Here is an 18,937-nt window from a genome sequence, read left to right on the forward strand (position 1 = left end):
TATCTCCCTCACTCAAACTCTAAACAATTTAGGATGAACCTCACTTCTAAAAACAAACTATTTTGAATTTACCACTACTATCTAAAGCTTCAAATGGCGCCGCCGTCATGGATTCAAAGAGTGAAAGTGATTGGTTAAGAATCAAAGAAGGGAGCATCATTCTCATCTTTCCATTTCTATTTTTTTTCAATATTTCGTCATTTTATTTTATTATTTTTCAATGTTGATCTACTTTCTTACAAATCAAGTTGCGGGACAACAAAGCTGGAAAGGAGTTGAAGACACAGCAAAAAAACGACCGAAGTTCACCGGAACCGGCGGGTGACCACGAGCTTGGTGGGGGGCAACCGCCTAGTCACCTCCAGAGTCGTGGGTCTAGTATTTTGGCATCTCAGTTGGTTTTTTATGTATAGTTGTACTCCAAGCCCAGATTTTGTAATATAGTAGGAGAAGTCAATGGAACTTGTTTGTAATCGTTAGAGATAGAAAGAAAAACGAAAAAAATTTACGAAAAATTGGTTTTTGATTGATTTCTTATGATGAACATGAGTTAAACTTGGTTTAAGTTATATACTTACCAAGGGACTAGAGTTTTAATTTCCTTGGGAAGTTCAAGTGTGTGAGGCAAGTTGTGGATCATAGCTCAGACAATATGAATCAACTTGGTAATCAACACTCTAAGTCTATTTGACTTTAGTTAATCTAGGTTATTAATCTAAAATTGGTTAATTTAATAGATTAGTATAATATTAGTTTAGTTTTAAGTTTAGGCCCTTGAAAGGAAAGTTGTATAAATTGCCAAAAACCAAACTTGTGGGCTTTTTAAATGGGGATTTATTGTATCGTAAAACAAGGTAAAGCTCAAAAGTTTGGGCCTGATTCTCAGAGCATGCACCAACCGACGTCGCCTTCTCCTCAAGCAACGTGTAAGCACAGCTTGAGAGGTAAATTCTAAACCTCCTCGAAGCCCAAGTAAGAGGATAGTTGTGTGTTCAAGCATGCTTATGTGATTGTTTGAAATTTATTTTCCGCACTGCAATTTACATTTGCGCATAAGGCTGAACTCGAGCCACATAACAAGCATTGGGAAGTCATTACCTAATGTAGGTAAATTAGACATTGCTTGATTCTTCAAAGCCCTAAACAAAAAAAAATGAATTAAAATCAATCAACTAGAGCCCAAAGTAGTCACGCTCCTCTAGAAAATGAAAAAAATATAGCCATGAGGATTTGGAGTAATCAGTTACCAGATTCCGGTAGACCAACTACCTTCCTCACTCCCCTCCCCCAGATTCATTGTGAATGAGATTCTTGGTAGCATACCACTTGGTCAAGTGGCTGCCTACTCTTCTGTGACGTGTAGTAGCGCCATCCTAGTATTGCGCCCAGTTGTTCCTCTGAACAGGGCATAGTAAATTATAGACCAAAAGCAAAGTTTTTAAAACTCCATACTTGCAAAAATGAATTTCGAATCCTTGAGCATACATTGCACTGTTTACACATGTTAGGATAGTTTTGGGGTCTTGCTAAAAGTGTATGATACTTTCTTCAGGCACCTCTAGTATTAGCAAGAATAAAGCTTACTCACGTAGGAGAGCTCGTTGCCTTAGACAATCTCCTATTTTTAGTCCTCCATCTCATAAGATGGATGATGAAGTAGTGCAAGCTGAAGAGCCTCTCTCCAACTTCTAAACACCGTTGCAAGATGGACCTCCATTTTGTATACGACTCACACCGCTTTCGAGCGATTTTAGGATTCTACTAAATGTGTTCAATCTTCTACCCATCTTCCTCGGGTTAGAACACGAGTTACCGTACGAGCATCTATGTCGGATACATGCAGTATGTAATACTTTTCTTCATCCAGGCGTCACCGACGATGAGGTGAAGCTACGAGTGTTTCCTTTCACTCTAGCTGGTAAGAGTCATGCTTGGTTTCTTTCATAGAAGGCCGACTCTTTCGATTCATGGGAAAAGGTAGTGTTCTCCTTCATGAAGAAGTACTTTCCGCTGAAGAAAATAGAAGAGATAAAAAGCAAGATACAGTTCTTGAGACAGAGTCCGAGTGAGACATTTTATGAAGCATGAGATATATTCTCTGACCTACTCCATTCATGTCCTCACCACAAACAAGAAAAATCTACTCTTGTCCAATATATCTTCAAAGGCCTTCTCCCAAATACAAAGTAACCCTCGACATCATGAGTAATGATAATTTTTTGGATAGAGGTGGAACTAAAGCCTTTACCTTTCTTGAAAACCACTAGTAGAAAAAAGGGGTTTAACTGTTTTAAAATGTTATTTATAACTTTTCTGTTCGAAACGGTCACAAATGGCAGAAAAGGGTTTTTGTGACTATTTTAAAAAGTTTTTGGTGACGTGCATTTTTGAAATGGTCACAAATGGTTTTTTTTTAAAGAAGGCGTATATGTGTGGAGAACTATTTGTGACTATTTCACTAAAATAGTTACATATTACCCCACCTTAAGTGACCATTTGACCCATCTATTTGACCCAACTAGATTTTGGTCCAAATAATACTACAACTTTACTAAAAAAAACTAATTCAAACACAACACTACGCACCACTACTACACCAATTTGGCCAATTAACGACACACAAGATGGTTAATGGCACTTGTTAAAGTACGATTGCTTATGGCTGTCGGATAAGGAAGGACTCATTGCTTTGTTTTTTGTGTGTGAGGCTTCCCGCATGTCCTTTGGTGAAAAATTCAAGCAAGCCCTCCCGATTCTCGGGGTGTTCTAGTAAAACAATCTTCTAAACATTTTTTTTTTTTAGTGGGTTTTGCTGCCTCTCTCCATCTCAAGTTAGTTCTACACTTCTAGGTTTTCTTCAAATTTCCATGCCAGCGATTTCATTTACGTAACTCTCAACTTTACACCTTAAATTTCAGCTCTACTCCTCAAATCTCTCTCTCTCTCTCTCTCTCTCTCTCTCTCTCTCTCTCTCTCTCTCTCTCTCTCTCTCTCTCTCTCTCTCTCTCTCTCTCTCTCTATTAACTCAATTCGAGGGTTTGGTATTGATTGTAGTAACTTTCATCTCTCTACGGTATCTACGGTTTGGTATCAATATGGGTTCTTAAAAGGCATCAACATTAATTTGCACCACATAAAATGTACTGCCAATGCAAATTGATTTTGTTTAATTTTGAAGTGAATTCTTGCTTTTGTTTTTTGTTATTTTGATATTAATAATTCTTTGGGTTTTGGTGTAATTGAGGAGATGAGATTAAGTATTGGTATTGTTAAGTTTAACTTTACTTGAATTCCAGGAAGTGGGTATACACGCCATAGCATGTTAATTAGCTATTCTTTGACCAGGTACTCTTCCTCTCACTTCAAATCATTATAATTTTTAGAGATATTTATTATCAATATCGATTTCTTTTCCATTTTTTGCTACCAGTTCTAGTGGATTTTGATTCTGGTTGTTTTAGAGATTCCTTCTCATCTGTCTCTCTCAAGGGCAACATCTAATTAATAGGTAAATTTTTTTTTAAGATTTGTTACTATGGATATTCCTATTTGTACAATTAATGACATTTATTGGGGTCTCTGTGTTTCTTTGTGATAAATCGTTAGGTTTTGTACGCAAGAATTGAAATTGTGAAATTTAATGGGTGCATGTTTGTGATGACTTGTTTGAATGAGGGTATATGATGTATGTTTACTCTCTCTATTTGTGGAATGGTATGGTTAATTTTCAATTTATTATATATTTGATCTGAAATGGTTTTGTGAATCATATCAATTTAACTGATAGCCACCAAAAATCGTTGAGGATAGTGATGGTATTTAAATGCAATGGTAGAAGCTAACAAAGTAACAAGCTTTCACAAGTTGCTATAACAAATTTTATTCATAAGTCACTAACGTACTGCAACAAACAATGAGTATCTTAGGATTAAATTTGTGGAATGATGGTGTCTGGTTTTATATATATATTTTTGTGTTATCGATGATGTTTGGTTTTACATATTTGTCGTTTTAAAATAAGTTTTTCCCCGTTCTATTTGTGTTATTTTATTTACTCTATTGGCCAATCTCACATATACAAGTAATTGGATCAATTGGTTCTTAGAAGTTAGAACAATATGTTTATTTATATCCTTCTTGAGACGAACGACTGCATCACCTTTTACAAGGGGTTGTTGCTTGGTAATGTGAGTCTCCTATTAGAAGTAGAGGTGTGTATCCCCAAAAGGATCGTACTTAGTTTTCATGGTCTTGGTACAAGCTATTGTACTATGTACTTAGTAACCTAGATGTGCCATGTGAGATATGCTTCAGACAGGCCTTATAAGATCTTATTTTAGATAGAAATTTCATATGCAACTATCTTTTTTATTGCTTTGTTATTAACACACATAACTCTATGAAGGATACATGCTTTAGTAGTCATGGATGGGATACACACTTCAGTAGAAATGAAAATCATCAGTTTTAAGGTCCACATTTGTTATAAATATGATGTCTGTGTTGCTCTCACAACTTATTGCATGGAGCCAAGGATTTATCAACTGTAGGTATGACAGCCCTTGCTTTTGACTTGGTTAAGCTGATGATAAAAGTAACGGATAGTTACAACTATCATTTCTCCTGAGCTCAATGTAAGTCGATACATTTGATACAAGTAGTTATCATCTTCTGGGTTCTTTGAAAGGCCAATTCATGATCCTGCTTCTTGTTTTCAGAGTGGTAAACTGAAAATTTTGAAAAAAAAAAAAGAAACAAAATTTTGATAGTGTTTAATTTCTCAAATTTTTTTAGGTCCAACATTCAGTAAGCTATGCCTATTACACCGTTAATCCAGAAATTGATATTGATCAAGTTTAGCACAAGAAAAAGTTATCACACCTATGGATTTCTTGATTTCTTTGTTCTTACCTCCAATTCTCCTAAGCAACGGTCCAAGTCATCCAAGACCTTGCTAACGACTTGCCGTGATTGAGGCTTTATCATGGTATTTACATCTCACACAGTCCTTCGTCTAGTACAGTTATATCACTCTTTATCTCGAGCACAAGGTAATTTCCTTCTATTTAGTTTCTTCAATCTCCTTACCTTATGCTATTTTCTTAAAACCTAATTTGTAAATGATGGGGTTTAACTAAAACACAATGGATTTAAGGGTTTCTTATGTTCTTATGTTTAATTGCATTCCATATGATTTGATAGAAGTGTTGAAGATTTGGAACTTTGTCATGGGCATAGTTCCCATGGTTGATATAATTTCTTAAATTAGATTAGGTGAAAAATATCTATCCCCTACAACGAAACCCCATTTTGCCATTTAAAGTTGATGATTTTTGGGCAATCTATTTGAAAATCATATTTTTCATAGGTGGTATGCTATTTGGTGTAAGGTATACGTTCATTTAAATGATTTGCATATACCTTCTAGCATTAACTTTCACATATATTTGAGTTAAAAAATGACTTTTAAATCTTTGAATCTATAAACTCTCGAGGTCATTGATTTACTAAGTTACTTGCAATGAGTATCATGATGAACTTGAAGCTTCCAAATTACAATAAAGAGTTGCTTGTGACTCCAGGAAATTGTTTCTGTTACGTCGATAGTTACCGACATATAATGCAATTTCTGTTGAGGGCATTGGCAGTAGGATAAGCACTAAAGCATGGTTATATGTATGTAGATCACTTTGTGAGTTGTTTTCTGTTTGTAATATCTACTAAAATCTGTCTAAGTCTAATTGTTTAATGCACATACACTTGCCATGAACTTATCACCTGAACAGCCTACATTTGACAATGAAGAAGATCTTGAAGAGCTCTTGTAGGTATTATACTTAGTTTTGATAATTGTTGTACACTTGTACTATTGCTATTTTGGTTTCTTAAGATGTTTATCTGGTTTTGCTTAATTTGCTCAAAGGTTCTGAAAAAGTGTATGATAGTGCGATCGAGAAATGAGGTTTTGCAAGCCGAATGGATCTCTAAAATTGTTAGGATAAATATTTTGATGAAAAGGAAAAGTGAAGGAATTGGCAAGCTCAATTCAGATCTGCCTATGTTCTTTGTCATGAAGCATATACACATGTATAGAAACTCTAGAAACAATTGTATGATAAAGTAACTAACTTGGTAAATTTTTTTGCTATCTTATGCCAATATTTACAAAATGTTTAGTAATTTTTGAACTGATGCGTTAAGCTATTCTTCAGAATGCATGTTAATAAGGTTCTCGTGGTGCAAGACTTTGTGGATTATTTCATCATATTGATTATTCAGTCTTAGGTCTTATATGAAGTATTGCATTAACTCTGTTTGTGGTGTCGCATGCCTATGTTTCATTTTATAGGTACCCAATGTTTTATTTCCCATGCCTATACTTTGGATTGAGCATCACTTTGATCAAATATATTTATGGTGAGAACTTTGTTTCTCTTTTACTGATTTATCGTTTTAATTGTCTCTTAATTTTGTCGAGGGTTGTATTTGGGTGTTAACTAGCATCTTAGTCCTTGCTACCTAAAATATGGTAATCTTTTCTAAGTGCGTATTATTCTTTATTTGAGGTGTTGTAGGCGGAAGCATGTGCATTTGAGTGTTAGTTCTGGATGTGCACACCTACGAAAAAAATACCCCAACCATTCAAAATATCATATTCATGTCTCCCCATAAGTGTTTAACTAGGTAACGGGAGATAGTGTCTTGGTTGTTTAATGTTTCATGTGCACTTGTATTCTGATGCTTGCCACACTCATTCCAGGTATCTCCTTGGTCACTTTTCGGTACATTTATTCTTATTCACAACACATGATATTTTTCATAATAGCCTTATGTTATAACTTTGTTGTTTCTTATATTCCAGGAAAAAAATCTTAGCCATAAAAAGGCTTTCACCGACAAGGAGATAAATGAGGTTCGAATGGATTTTTTAATTTCATCAAATAATGTATTATAAACTATCCTCAAGACGAAGATGAACCATAAGGCTGAAGGCATATGTGGTTGATCGCCTTTGACGAGATTAGGTTATTTTTTCATTTGGATTTGGATTAGGTTGATTAAATTTATATGAATTAGATTGAAAATGTGTTATTTACTTTATTATGTTTTATGATTAAGTACAAATATATATTGGTTATCCAAGGGGATTGGAATGTTTCATTGAAATTAGCAATATATATGAGTGTTACTTGAAATTTAATGGATCATATTCAGGTATGTAGTTTATTCAGGTGTGTAGTTTATTGCAGGTCCCCAATTTTGTGAGTTTATATATATATATATATTTTACGTGTTTTTTTCTTTTTGTAATAAAAAAAAAACAATATATACATATCACGGTTTTACCAAAACCGTCATGAATAATGGTATTTTTTATGACCGTTAAAAAAGTATGAATGCATAACCGTTTATTTAAAACCGTCACAAATGATATGATTTGTTGTGATGGTTTTTGAGCAATTGTTACCATTTTTTATGGTAGAGAGAGGCTAGTGGAACAAATATTTGTGATGATTTTGGGAAAAAAATAAATGACCCCCACTCCGTCACGGTTTTGGAAAAAAAAAAAAGTGACAAAAGACTTTTTGTCACTGTTTTTAATAGTGATATAAAACCTTTTTTCTTGTAGTGAACTAAACTGAAAAGAGTACCCATTGGAGCGACATAAACAATTCCATAACAGTCGAACCCAGTACATCTAAGGCTAGTGGTATTTTTGAGGTGAAATTAAAACCTTAATCGAAACCTTCACAAGAAAGATAGATGCCCTCACAACCAAACAAAAAGACCAAACCCCTCATCCTATCATGAACGTAAATAACTCACCATGCAATTTCTGTCTAAGCTTAAATCATATAGATGCCACATGTCCCTTGATCACAAACCTATCATCACTTCAGCCAGAAGAAGTATGTGCTTTCAATGTACTAAACCATGGAGACATAATCCAAACTTCACATGGACCAACATTCCACAAAACCAAACACCACCAGGTTTCAACAACCCAACAAATATATTCAGACAAGGACAAGGACAAGATACCTATAACAATCAGAACAGAGCATTTGTTCCATCCCAGTTTAACCAGAACTATCAAAACCTACCTATCAACAACCAAAGAGACTTAGTTCCCATTACACCATCAACTAGTGTCCAAATGGATAAGCCTACCGAAATAATGTTATTTCTCATGCCACAGCAAACCCAAGCATCCATGCAACAATCTCTGAACTTGTTAGCCCAAGGTAAAACCCAAAAATGTGTGTTCCCAGGTTAAGATATTCCTAATCCTAAACCAACAAACACAACCTTTAAAGCAACAAGTGATGTGAACGAAGCTGGAACGCTAAAACTCTTTCTTAATCATCCTATTTGTAGGGTGTTTTTCGAGCTTTCCCTAATCTTCCTTTGTGCCTTGTGATCTGTGAGTTGTTAAATGAATGGAGAAGGGATGAGATTATTGTGAGTTCAGGGTTAAACCGTCTGAAGACTGCCTACGTATCTCTTTGTTTATTATGGAGAATCAAACCCTATCTTGAGTAGCTCCTAAGAGCGAAATCCCAATGACTTATATAGGATGAGCTTTGAGAGTTCTAGGGTTAGGGCTGTCTCCACCGCTTGTGAGTTCCCTTCCATCTTTGGACTCTATCTTCCTATTAGGAATTCCCTTTTTATGGAAGTCTGAAAATCTAGACCATATCTTATGAGAGGTAAGTTTCCTTGCTGATCATAATGTCCCATCATTTATGGGGAGATTATATCTAAAAGCTAACTATCCAAGATATGCCATCGTGATTCCTTCCTTATCATCAAAGATCGCCCTCATCAGTTTCCCTCTATTTAGGAACTGACCACGTCAGTTCCTAATGACTTGGAGAATTGTTGTGCTTAGAGGCGGTCCGTCACGTGCCTGGCACATGTCCACTAAACACTCATGCAAAGCATGAGTTCACTTATTTACAGAACTGATCCGATGGTCCTCGTCTCATTATGGACATTTGTAGTCTTAGGTTATTTCCCATACACGTGTCATCAGTTCAGTGATGGGAAATCCCCCTTCAGATGCCCCCTCTCATGCCATCTAGCACGTGGGCACTTAAAGTGATATTGCTTTTGGCATGAGAATCTTTTTCCTAAACAGTTGCGTAAACTGCTTACGTAATCAACTAATTAAGGCTCTGAAAAGACGGCTCGAATAGACATGCCCTTTCCCGAAAAAGGTAATAATGACAGTTCCATCGCAAAAAGAGGCACCGCTTGGGCTCATCCTAACCATCCATCTTATCTGTATATAAAGGATCTGGTAAGACAATTCTCATTATCTCTTCTGCTACCTTTTTCATACTAACCCTTTTGATCTCCCGCTAGGGTTTAACCAAAACTTGATACTTTTCCTCTTTTCTGATCATGACTCTCAACTGGTCAGTTGTAAACTTTGGAGATCTTTCCTCTCTGGAATAGATCCGTGAGAGGTTCCACATCCCTGAAGATGTCGGACTGGAGTGGGGGAGGTTATCTGATGAGTTGGCCTACAAAGAGGTGGCCCTTATCACCATTGGTCAACTTAGGGCTAGACTCACTCTTCCCCTCCACCCATTGCTGAGAGAGTGTCTGATCCACTTCAATCTTGCTCTTGGACAAGCATCGCCCCTGTTCTATAAAACTATCATGTACTTTGCCCTTCTTGCCAAGAGACACGGATTTGCTCTGAACCGTTGGGTGTTTGGTTATTTTTATAAGGTATGGCATATTCGAGACCAGTCATACTATTATTTTATGAACAGAGACAAGAACTCTCCAATTGTCATTTTTGAGGGAAAACAAAGTGACGAAGGCTAGGCTAATCACCACCTTCGTGTGCTTGGTGATGCTTGGGATGTTCACCCCTCATATTCTGATGGTGAGCCTGTGGAGATTCTTGTTCCCATAAAACACACTCATGTTCTAACTAGTAAGTCTCTTTCGTTATGAATTTTACAACCATTATAGGAGTCTTTCATCTGAGTTTCTTTGCTATTTTTCCTTAGATGAGTCTTCCCCCTGGAATCAACTGATTGCAATTGATGCTGCTACAGTGGATATCATCAAGAAGATCCCTAAGGAACAAAGGATAACTTGGGTAATAGTTCCTGATCCCACTCATCTTTTCGAATATCTCAACATGTCTGCTGAAGAACTACTGCAACTTGCCCCCGGCTTTTCCCTTTTTGCGGTAAATACTGTGAATTCTGGGCGCACAACACTTCCTCCTTTTTGTAGATCAGGATGCTGAACTTCTTCCTCCTCCATCTCAGGATGAGTCCTCTTTAAGTACTAGAAAAGGAGGAAACCACAAGGAGAAGAGTTTTGTGGCCACCTCTGTTGATACTGCGGCATTGGGCCCAGTTTAGGAGTCTGTTGTCAGTGACGATTGTGTGATCACTGGTGGGAGAGGCCCTGAACTGCCTCATGAACTACTAGCTACTAGTAATTTTCAAAGGGAAGAGTGTGTGTCCAGCCATCATAAGATAAAGAGAGCTGCTCCTACTTCTGCTTATGGTGTTGCCCTGTCTGGTAAGAAGATGAAACTGCATCCTCTCTCTGTGAATGAAGAAACATTTTTTAAGGTTCCTGCTGCTATCCCCCCACTTGTTAAGTCTTGTAAGAATATATTTGTACCCTTCCAATTCTGGATCCTCCTACAGGTTCTGGTCACACTGGTGATAATGCCCCTATAACTGTTGACCCTTCCCTCCCTGATAATCACAAGGGGAAGGGTATTTCTGAAACAACTACTATGACTATTGCTCTCCCACCTCCTCGATTTGGTGATAGGAGGAGGGAAAGTGATGACATCCCTTTCTCACCTCGGTCTCAGGATTCCCCTGAAAGGGAGATGATAGTGGAGATGAGGCATTGGGGACGAACTAATGAACAACCTATTACCAAGAAACATTTTGTTAAAGATGTTGATATCGCGCTTAGAGTTTTGGAAGCTACGCAACTTCCTGTTGATAAGGCTGAAGCTAATATAGCTGGGACCTTGGACCTGTGTTATTACCGATCTGCTGTTCACCTTGCCAAAGTAAGACTTTATTCTCTGTTCAATATTCGATTTCTCTCATTATTTTACTTACACATCTTATATTCTTTGCGGCCACCGCCGATACATCCACTGATGTCATGGCTACCGGTGAACTGATCAAGGCAAAAAAAGCTATTGAGAAGAGAACTGAGGAGCTACAGATCCAGGTTGAACAGCTCTTGGCAAAAGAGAAGAAATCTGATACTGGCTTCAAGAATATGAGAGACACTATCTCCCACCTTAGGAGCTGTTGATGTTGCCGCTTAGAAGGTGAAGTTCTTGGAACTGTGTGAGCACTCCACTACCTTGTAAACAAAACATGATCAGGTCCAAGGGGAACTTCACCGTAAGAACACCGAGATGAGGACCCTTGGTCAAACCATTGCCCATGCAAATGATGTCATGTTAGGCTATGAGAAAGCTCTGAAGGAGAAACGTCTTCGTTCTGATAAGAAGGCTGATGACCTCTTGGTTGAGACCTCTATGTTTTATTTCAATGTCATGCAGGAGGTGAAGAAAAGATCAGCCGAAAATGCCATTCGTTTTGCTTTGAGGGTACTTGATGTTTCTCAAGAGTCCTTTGATGCGGCCAAACAAGTTAAGTTCGAGGAGGCTATTGAGGCTACTGGGTATGTTTCTTAGCTGGATAATCAAGGGCGGGTAACCAACCCTTTTGTCCTGTTCCCTGATCTGGACACCAGCATCTCCACTATTCAAGCTAAACTTATGCCTGATGCCTCCTCATCTTCTAAAGAAGACACCGATGATGACCTACCTCAAGTTCAACTTCCTTTTCTGCTAGTTCCAGCTTCAGGTGAATGTTCTGTTCAGCCAACCATTCCAGCAAATCTAACCACACAGTCTGTTCTTGAGAGTGAAACAAGAGTTCTTGATGGTGCAGTAGCAAGCACTGAAGGTGAACCAAAGTTTGATTCTACCCCTGCTTCATAAGCCTTTAAGTTGATGATTCACATAAACAATTATGTTTAAAGAATTATTCTATGGGTCTGTAATATTGAGCTATGTAGCTCACATATAATTTACTTTACTGAGCTCTGTAGCTCTTCTATTTTATGCATGCTATTTACTTACTGAGCTCTGCAACTCTTCTATTTTATGTATGCCTTCAAAGTATTTTATGTTATATTACATATATTACTGTGCATACTCTACTCCTGTTGCCACTAAAGTTCATTTGGAACAACAATAGGTAACCATAGCAGGCTAAACAGATTAAGATGAGACATAACTAGAATCTGATTAGGATATAATGGGAGCCATGTCAACTTAACTGTAACTGAAAGTTCGATCGCATAGAGGCATATGCCTTTACGAAAGCAACTTGGTGCCATGAGTACTACACTGTGTTTAATAACGATAGGTCCAAGTTATTATTGAGAAAAATAAAAAGGGTATCGCCAAAACAACAGTGGAGGAGTTTTCCTCAGCACCATCATCTCGATATAGTTCCATGCTAATGATGGTGTGCTAGGATCTGGATCCCACCCAGATCTCCCCAGTGACCCCTGCGTTTGTTATTTTGAGAGCGCCCAAAACTGGCATACAGTTCAGGCTCACAAGAACACTATCTCTTGTTCCAAGTCAAACCGGCATACAGCTTACTGAACAGTTAGTGTGGTCATATTCTCTAAAGGCTTAACCCATCGAGGATATTTGTAGTTTAAAAGAACTAGCATACAGTTCCAGCTGCATGGGGCTAAGAAAGGAACTGACAGTTCGACTTCTTCATTCTCAGAATCACTAGTTCTAAAGCAAATTGGCATAGAATATTCTTGAACAGATAGTGGGCAAATAATTCCCTAAAGGCTTAGTCCTTTGAGGATAATAAAGAATGTGCAAGGAATATATTTGATTGCAAGGTGAAGAACTTTATTGATGATAAAATATGCATAACAAAGCATAAAATAACAATTTACTAATAGTACTTGCGAAGGTGCAGTCTGTTCCATGGGTTGACAAGAACGTCACTTTCAACAGTACGTAGGTAGTAAAAACCAGTTCGACCAACCTTGTCGATGATGTATGGTCCTTCCCAATTTGGTCCAAGTTTGCTGTTGGGCTATGGGATCTCATGCAGAACTAGATCGCCAGATTTGAAAGATCAAATCCTGACTCTCTTGTCGTATGATCTCTTCAAAGTATGTTGGTTTGCAGCTAAACAAAGTGCGACACCTTCTCGCTTTACATCTAAAAGATCTATTTCTCTACATAACAACTCCTCATTATCCAGAGTGTGCACAACATCTGACTCCTGAGTGGGAGCTACCACTTCTGAAGGTATGACAGCTTCAGTTTCGTAGGTCAGTGAAAATGGAGACTCACTAGTTGACCGTTTGGGTGTAGTTCGGTATGCCCATAGGACTTTAGGCAGTTCTTTGATCCATAAACCTTTCACATCATCTAATTTATGCTTCATATTATCGAAGATGACCCTGTTAGAGACTTTAGCCTGGCCATTGCCTTGTGGATACCTTGGAGTTGAGAACAGATGGGTAATGTGAAACTCCTCACACAGTTCAGCAACCAGTCCTCCAGTGAACTGTTGCCCATTATCTGAAATGATAACTTTGGGTATGTCGAACCTCCAGAAAATTTTGTTACAAATGAACTTTCTGACGTCCTATTTTCAAACTTGCTCTGAAGGCCCCTTACTAGCTCCTGGTATTTTTCCATTCGTTCATACTTTGGCTCATATCCACCATCAACTTGAAACACAACCAGCTGTGAGAGTCACTAAAAATTGTGAGTTGTGTCAGGCCCAGGTCAAGAGCCATTGTGAGGCCAGCAAGAGTGGTTTCATATTCTTCCTCATTGTTGGAAACATTCCAACCTAACAAGATAGATTTCTCCAATTGCATATTGTCAAGAGTGACTAACACAGCTCCTATTCCTATGCCTTTGTCAATCGAAGATCCATCCACAAACAACCGCCACCCGAAGCTTGGCTCCAAGGGATCTAGGTGGTTAAGTCGTACCCTGTGTAGGTCATTGGGAAATCTCACAAGAATTCTGCTAGTGCATGACCACCCTTCTCTGAGATTCTGGGGACGTAGATAATATCATACTCTAACAGTTGGACAAACCATTTAGCTAGCCTCCCTGACCTATTCGGTATTTCTAGAACTGACCATAATTGGTACTCTGTGATTACTCTGATAGTGTGGGACTAGAAGTATGGTCGCAATTCTCTACTGCAATTTTGCTAATTGCTACCATTTGCAGGATACAAGCCATTTAGGACGCATATTCTTAATACATGCATTTTAGCACAAAAAGGATGGCTATTTATGCTGCTTGGCTAGGAAGATTCCAACTTAGGAGCAAAAATCCCAGAAAATCAAAGTTAAAAGTCAAAGTCAACTGTCAAAGTCAAAGACTCAAGGACTCAAGGCTGAAAGCTAGGGACTCAGGGACCTAAGCCAAAATCAAGAATTCTATTGTATGGGCTTAGGTCAAAAGCCCACTAAGCTAAAATGTTGTTTCTAGAAGGATGGGTAAAGATGTAAATGGTATCCTATATAAACCAAAGAGACGATGTAGAGAACTAACCATCCAATATTTTAGGGTCCAAACCATTTGGTTTTTTCGGAGTAGAACCCTAGAGTTAATCTTTGGTCATTAGGAGTAGATTAAATGTTTTAATTTAAATTGTTATTTACTTGTTTTCCATTTTTATGTTCTTCAACCTTTAGTATTTTCATTACAAGTTCTTAATCTTTCAATACAAGTTTTTAGTCATTTCAATACAAGTTTTCTTCCTCTCTTATATACAAGTTTTCTATACTTATCTCATATTGATTCAACCACAAACACAAGTCATACTCATTTGACAAGTTCAAATGAGTATAACTTTGTGAGTAAAATAATCATCAAAACCATGTTCATTCAATATTTCTCTATTGAATGTGTTTATGATTTCAACAAATCAAGATAAGAACTAGTGTTTCCACTATTATAACTTAAGAACCATAAGAAATATTAGAAAATAGTAGAAAGAGTAGTTCTATCCATCAAACCCATCCTCTAAACAAAGAATTCAAGATGAACATGATAACCCTCAACACCAATTACTACATCATTTTAACTGGTGTTGTTAGTAGGACCATCAATGCACAGGTATGATTTCCGTTGTTTCATTTACAGGCTTAATTTGATATATAAGTGGTGATACTGTACGTAATAAATGTCACTAAAATTGTTTATTTTCAGACCATGGACAAAAATGATGTTGAAGCTCAGCAAAGTGTTATGGACACTTTGGAAGACATTAACACTACCATAGTGTTGAAACTGAGATCTCCATGCAAAATAGCTGATCTCCAGTCAATGTCCTCGTCATATGGCAACAATGACATACTGAATGGTAGCTAACCTAACCCTGAAGAAGCTGTTGGACTGCACTTGATACTTGAGTTATCCGATTCTGAAAACCTAGACTGTTATTTGAATCGAAGTTAGCCCGAGCTAGAGAGAAGAGCAGGTGTTCACTTAATGAAAGGCATATCTTACGCTCACACCCACAACGACTTTTTGCAAAAAAATCAGTCTAAGCAAGCGAGAGCGGAAAAAGGTGAAGTTGTTAAGGACATGGACATTAATGATCACAATGCTCCAAACAGTCTAAATGATGGTGATGCAGTAAAGACAATCGGCGAGAATGGCAAAGAAACTTACACTCTAGAAAAGGTGAAAATTGAGTGAATTTTCTCAATATGTTGTTTAAGAAGTACTGGTTGTAATCTTCTTCCCTTTTTTTATGTAATTGTTTTCACTTGGGATGAGTTCTATGATTGAACACATTATTATGCAGGTGACGGTCAGTGGGGAACAACACGAGATTGTCTAGGAGATTATGTTATTGAGTCCTATTGCTGTTGCAGGGAGGTCAACTAATGAAACATGTGGCGAGGTTCTATATTTGGTTGGGGATGGTACGAACATTAAGGAATATGTTCCTTCTATTGAAGTGGTTGATGCGGCAAAGGCAAATGATGGGTATGTAAAATAGACTTCTGTTGAATCAATGGTTAAAATATAAATAGTATTTCCTTGTGATGTTAAAATTTAAGCTTGTGCTATTAAATAACGTTTTTTATATTTTATTTTCAATTTGGATGAGTTCTATGATTGAACATTTTTACGTTGGTATCAGTGAGTGGTGAATAGGACGAGAATGTGGAGGATGGTGAGCAGTCCAGTGATGATGAGGATGAGGGATGAAACTCTGTGTCTCCTTCCACAGTGCAAGCCGACATGGTGAGAAGGGGACCATGCAAATTTGACATAGTGAACTGTCCAGAACTTGAAAAGGAAGTTGCCCGTTTCTGCCAACCCTTGATTCTGAGCATTTTCAACAAAGGCTCATTACTGGATAGGCCACCGGGGATTGCAAATAGGAGAATGTTCCCCAATGACTATTTCAAGTTGACTACTACTGCTCAACGGTAAACGCATTACTGGAAATTGCACAATCATCTTATACAAACCCAACATAGGTTGTTAGATGTTATGGCTACCGAGATGAGGTAGATCTGTCTACCTTCTACACCTTGTATAAGAATAGATGGCTTAATGATATCGTCTGTCTCTCTCACTGATCTTCTACAGCTTCTACTTACGTTGTTGTTTGGAAATATATAGCCTAAATATTTGTACTAATTCTGTGCTGGTCTGCAGGTTGTCGATAGATACATGGAATTGTTGCGGTGTTGGTACAAGGACATGGTACATGAACCAAAGTACCACATTATATCTGCGTCTTTCTTTTCATTAATCTTCAGAACTTATAGTATAGTGTTTATGGACATGTTATATAGGATCTTAAACATCTTATATAGTGTCTTCCACCGGGTATATGGTGTCCTATAAAAGCTGCCCCAAGCAAGTTAACAAGTTAAAAAGTTGTTCAAGACATTATATAAATTGTTCAAGACACTATATAAGCTGACCCACCAAGAAGTTCGTTTATGAGAAAGCTTGCATGACGCTCTTAACTAATAAATTTTCCTTTCCATGACTACAACGTTGTCTATACTTTTCCCATAATAGTTTGGCAGCGACCCTTGACGATGACAAATTGATTTAGAAGCCAAGATCAAACAAGTCACACATTCTGTATTGGGATGCTCTTTACACACAGGCAACATGACAATGGTTTTCCTTTCGTTTGTTAAGGACATAGCAAAGACGGTGATGATGACGGTTAATATTGCCAACATCTATTGGATTCTTGTTGTAGTTAACTTCAGAGATTGGTCTGTTCAGATCTTTGATTCTTTGGTTGCTGTTGAGAGTGGTGAGGAGTGGGACCTTGACCCCAAGTTGACTTTGGAGAAGGTACTCTCCTTATTGCGTTACGGGATGTTGGCTTCCAGCAAAGACTCTACCGATCACTCCAAATTGCGTACCAAGTGGAAGTTTGTGTTTACTGATTGCGACAAACAAAATGATTATAACAGCTGTGGGGCCTATGCATTGACCTTTGCTGACTGTCTTCTCAGGAATAAGTCACTAGATTTTGACATTAGGCGCAAAGTATAAATCATACATAGAATTGAAAATGATTTATTAGAGTGTGGAATTACTACTGCAGAGTATGTTAAGATGGCTGCTGGTTGTCGTCAAGTGGACTTCGATGATGATGGAGAGGGTACTGTAAAGGATGGTGGTGACGGTACTGAAAAGGAAGTGGATGAAATCCAGACTAATGAGACGGTGTAAACTAAGAGTATGACACATATTTAAAATGTAGAACATAATTTTATTTGCTTTTTCACTTAAACATTATCGTGGGGGTAGCTTATATAATCTCTTCCAACACCTTATATAGTGTCGTGAACAACTTTTTAATACACACTTAATAACTTTTTAATTTAGGCTTATATATAACACTATATAAGTTGTACAAGGCACTATATAAGCTTCCCTCGAACAAGTTCGTAAGAGGAAATTTAAAAGTTATTGAAGACACTATATAAGTTGTTCTAGAGACTATATAACATGGTTCATACACCCACGTCTGAGAGTGTCTTGAGTAGCTAATATAGTGTCTTGGCACCGCTGATTTAGTATCATATTTAAGCTTCCCACCAACAAGTTAATAAGCTGAAATTAAAAAGTTATTGAAGCCACTATATAAGTTGTTCAAGACATTATATAAGCTGTTCAATACCCTATATAAGTTGCCCCATGAACGTGTCTGTTCACGGAAATGTTCGTTGAAGAGAAAGCCTTAAGTTGTGAAGAGTCTTAAGTATGTATACAACTTTATTGTGAAGTCAATGGCACTGTACTAACGGCTTATGCCACTAATCTAGATTTGTCAGAATGTATTCGAAGGTACTGTCCTCAAACAATATAGTCGACGACCAGTTCACAAAAGGAATGCCCAAGAGGAGTTCCAGTGGAACAAATTTAGTGTACTAGAAGATGAAGTGGCAAAACTATGCCAAAAAAATATTCAGCATACTTTTCAGAAGAATGCGCTAATTAGCAGAAATTGTACTGTATGCACCCAAGGTGAACTTACGGATGATCCAGTGAAAATGACAACAACCACCTATGTCACAGCACAGTACTGGTAGCAACATGATCAACTAAACATGGAAGCTGTTGCACCAATTATTAAAGTCAGATGTTTTGGCTGAGGCTTACATATTAATCTAAAGAGCTTCTACTTGCTTTATGACAAACAATGGCTGAATGATGAGGTTTGAAAACAAATTATTACTCTATAGTAATCTGTCAATGCTCGTACGTACACACAATGGCAAACTTTTTTTTTTTATTTATTTATTTATTATTATGACATTTTTTTCCCACAGGTTCTTTTTGTTTACATGAAACTTTTGA

The sequence above is a fragment of the Coptis chinensis genome, chromosome 2 (assembly GCF_015680905.1).
Source record: "Coptis chinensis isolate HL-2020 chromosome 2, ASM1568090v1, whole genome shotgun sequence".
Taxonomy (NCBI): domain Eukaryota; kingdom Viridiplantae; phylum Streptophyta; class Magnoliopsida; order Ranunculales; family Ranunculaceae; genus Coptis; species Coptis chinensis.